Below are 4,398 nucleotides of genomic sequence, written 5' to 3' on the forward strand. Positions count from 1 at the left end.
GGAAATCCATATATAAAGTCCTGTCCAATTACTCAAGAAAAACCCCAACTAAATATTTGAAGAAAACACATATACCTATGATGACTGAATGGCCTAATAAAGTATTGTACACTATCTCCTTGAAACAATTCCACTATACATTTAAAGGGACAGTCTAGTCAAAATTAAACTTTCATGATTCCGATAGGACCTGTAATTTTAAACAACTTTCCAATTTACTTTTATAATTAAATTTGCTTTGTTCCCATGGTGGTATTTTTGAAAAGCTAAACCTAGGTAGGCTCAAACTGATTTCTAAACCGTTGAAAACCGCCTCTTAGCTCAGAGCATTTTGAAAGTTTTTCCACAGTTAGACAGTCCTAGTTCATGTTTGTCCTATAGATAACATTGTGCTCACTCTCGTGGAGTTATTTAGGAGTCTGCACTGATTGGCTAAACTGCATGTCTGTCAAAAGCAGTGAGATAAGGAAACAGTCTGCAGAGACTTAGATACAAGGTAATCACAGAGGTAAAACATGTTAATATAACTGTGTTGAATGTGCAAAACTGGGGAATAGGTAATCAAGAGATTATCAATCTTTTTAAACAACAAAAATTCTGATGTAGACTGTCCCTTTAATGGAAACCTTGAAAAAGCGGAAAAATGTTTGAATTGCATTGGTCATCAATATTTTCTTAATTCTATCCCACAAGGTATTAATGGATAATTTATAAAATTAAAAAATAAAATGCAACATTCCCCCCATCTTATAATACTCAGCAAATATAGGCTGCATCATGTGATGTCCAATAAGTCCTAAATAGGAGTTATCTGCTACTTGCATAAATACCCTTATTTCTAGGCATTATTGGGATTGCTAATACTTTCTTGTTCATTTTCTATTCCCCGCTAATTTGAAACCAATGTGAATCATAGCTTAATATTATCAGTTTAGCAGTGCATTGTTATTTATTTTGCCACCCCTCCTTTCTGCAGCTCTGAAATGGGAGAGTTTTCCCAATTCTGAAAATTGGAAGTACACACGCCAGTTTCACAAGCCTCATCCTGCCTAAACTTTCATTATTCAGATAGAGCATGCTATTTTAAAAAACTTTCCAAATTACGTCATTTAACAAAAAGTCCACAGTCTTTTTATACTTAAACTTTTTGAGTCACCAGCTCCTACTGAGCATGTGCAAGAATAAGTGTGTATGCATTTGTGAATGGCTGATGGCTGTCACATGGTACGTGTATGCATTTGTGATTGGCTGATGGCTGTCACATGGTACAGGGGAGTGGAAAAAGACATAACTTTTAAAATTGTCAGAAAAAAAATCTACTACTAATTTGAAGTTCAGACTAAGTGCTATTGCATTGTCTTGTTATCTTGCATTTGTTGATTATGCAAATCGTGTTGACTGGTCCTTTAACTCTTCCAAATAAGAAAACAATTGTGGGAAACATGGTGTGAACACATTCACAAAGTTTTCACACTTACCTAGTATGATTTTGTTACATTGTAACGACAAATAAGAAAAAAAGGCACTCCAATGGCATATTTTTTGTATCTGATCCCCTAATACACAGGTCCCCATGATGAAAGATACTCACAAAATGAATGTACTTATTCCAAAGTGCAATTACAGAAGTCTGGGCATTTGAGCCTTGAGTGCGGAACTGAAATCCCACCAATAGGAATTGTCAAAGAATCCCAAACCACAAGAGTTTTTAAGCCCTCCCACTTCACTGTACTACTCCGTTTAACGTATAGCTGTGCAGAGGAAAGGAAAAGACGGACAAGAAAGACAAATCAAGGGATACAGAGGTTCATATAAAAACTGCTGCCAAAAAACTACATTAAATTGAGTGGGGTCTTGAGGAAACCCCATCCTGAGAGAAAATAATTTATCAGGTAAGCATCAATTTTGTTGTCTTTCATATGATGGTGAGAGTCCACGAGCCTTGATGTGTGGGTTTCAATACCTAAGCTGTAGAATCCACAGCAAGGAAAGAGTGGAACAAGGACAAGGCAGTTCCTATTTGGTAGACACTGCAGCTTGAAGAACTTTCCTGACAAAAAAAAACACACCTAAGAGGAAGTAAAAACTTAAAAACTGTAAAATTTGGAAAGAAGTATCAGGTTGCAAATCTGTTCCATTGATACTTCATTTTTAAAGGCCCATGAGGTATAAAACGGAGTAGTACAGAGAGGTGGGAGGGCTTAAACGTTCTTGTGGTTCTTTGCCTCCTCCTAGTGGCAGGAATTCATGCCAAATGTCAAGGCTTGTGGACTCTCACCATCATATGAAAGAACTTACTGTAATAACATAGTGTTTACCTTGTCAGTCTACATAGGTGGTTTAAGAGTGAAAGCAAAAATCTGGTTATCCAGAATTATGAAAGTTTGTATTTTATAATTAGACATTATAACTAAATATTTAATATGAAGTATTGCCGTAAAATCGTGTATGCTTTTATCAATCACATATTATTAGGAATTGCAAAAAAATAATAACAATATATATATATATATATATATATATATATATATATATATATATATATATATATATATATATATATATATATATATAATGTTTGTGCAAATGTGTGTCATATCAAACGGATCTGGAAAGTTTGTAGTAGAAAATAAAAACCAAAGGTATCCAAACAGGTATTGAAAGTATTTTAATTTGTTTCAACCATCCCTGAAAGAAACAAAATAGATTAGATATAGTGTGTTTAATAGATTACATCCTTCTGTAAAATACAGCTTGTTCTTGGCAAATAACAATGGCTTCTCAGTACCAGTATAAAATACCTCATAAACATTGATCAACAGAAATAAATGCACTTTCACATACCAGCATAACTATAGGTTTTTAAACAAACACAATCTTTTGCCCAAAGAATGTATATTTAACATCAGCTGTAACATTAAAAAGGACCAGTTTAAATAATTGATTGAAATACCCCTTATTGTATTTCATACAATTTGTTTCTTGTGCATTTGTAGCCACACCTCTGAGATCAAAAACCCCAAAACAAAACAAAAAACATCCAACATAAAAAAGGTAGCGTATGAAACAATGTATTTAAAGGTACATTGTAGTGTAAAAGTACATATTAATTAGAGCATTTATTTTTAGCACTACGGACTTTGCAAGTCAATGCTTAACCCTCACAAAGGGGGTTAACACAGGTCACACTCAGGAGCCACAGTGACCTCAAAGCCACAAGCAGATATGGACAATGAGCCAATCCGCAGCAGTCGCAAGAGTCAGCAATCACCAGCTCCGCCTACTCAGAGCCAGCAGCTGTCTGTAACTCCTGGGCAGGACTTTATAACTATGGATTAAACAGACAGAGTTACAGGGCCGGTAGTACTAAAATGATATGCTCTAAAAATCTATTTTGCACCACACTGTCCCTTTAACATAAATGTGTTAACTTTGAAACAATATATTTAATTAACTCATCTGAAATACTACGAGAATTTATATTTTATTCCCCCCATAATTTTTTTTTTCCTAGTACTCCACAAAAGATATAACAAGATAAATGGTAAAAGAATCTCATCTTGGAATATGAGAAAAAATAAAAATTCGGAAGCAGTTTGATATTAAGAGAGTTTTAAAGCAACATAAGTAAACCACAATATTCCTATAACTATTTTTTTTTTATTTGACTTATTACTAAAGAAAACTGCCTAAAAAGTAGCACACTTGGCATTCTCTAAGTGCTACCTCCTAAAGGACACATAAATCAGCCAATCATCAGCTGATATGGGCACAAGGTAGTTGTTCTGCCTGTATCCTTTTGTGGGAACAACACTAAAGGAATAGGAAAGTCACAATTAAACTTGCACAATTCAGATAGAGCATGTCATTTTAGGACACTTTTAAATTCACTTCTATTTTCAAATGTGCTTTATTCTCTTGGTATCACTTGTTGAAAAAGAATATGTACATATCATACACCAGTGGGAGCTAGCTGCTGATTGGTGCCTTCACACATTTGTCTCTTGTGATTGGCTTACTAGATGTGTTCAGCTAGCTGCCAGTAAGGCAATGTTTTTCCTTTAGCAAAGGATAACAAGAGAATAAAGCAAATTTGATAATAGAAGTAAATTGGAAAGTTGTTTAAAACTGTATGTTCTATCCAAATCATGGTAGAAAATTAGGGGTTTCCTGTCCCTTAAAGGCATATTTCTAATTAAATAGAAGCTATTGAACTAACAAAGCAGTTACAATTAGCTAATGATCTGCTGTGGTTATACAGAGCATTTTTTTGTGTGTGCCCCTTTAAAATAAATAGGAATCTATATGATATTATAATGAATCAAGTTTAATGCAACAAATACTGGCAGTATAATTCCAGTGCACAAATAAGCAGACTGAGTCTGTGTAGAATTTATT

At 34.2% G+C, this 4,398-nt stretch overlaps 1 protein-coding gene across 1 annotated transcript in view; it reads right to left on the bottom strand.

Annotated features, from left to right (window-relative positions):
* Positions 1–2,652: 2,652 nt before the first annotated feature.
* Positions 2,653–4,398, bottom strand: part of RAB32 (RAB32, member RAS oncogene family) — a 122,470-nt gene continuing 120,724 nt past the window's right edge. The window contains exon 3 of the mRNA XM_053711790.1: positions 2,653–4,398. This exon is cut by the window's right edge and continues 527 nt beyond it. The gene's annotated coding sequence lies outside the window, so the exon portion shown is untranslated.

Source organism: Bombina bombina, chromosome 4 (genome assembly GCF_027579735.1).
Source record: "Bombina bombina isolate aBomBom1 chromosome 4, aBomBom1.pri, whole genome shotgun sequence".
Lineage (NCBI taxonomy): Eukaryota > Metazoa > Chordata > Amphibia > Anura > Bombinatoridae > Bombina > Bombina bombina.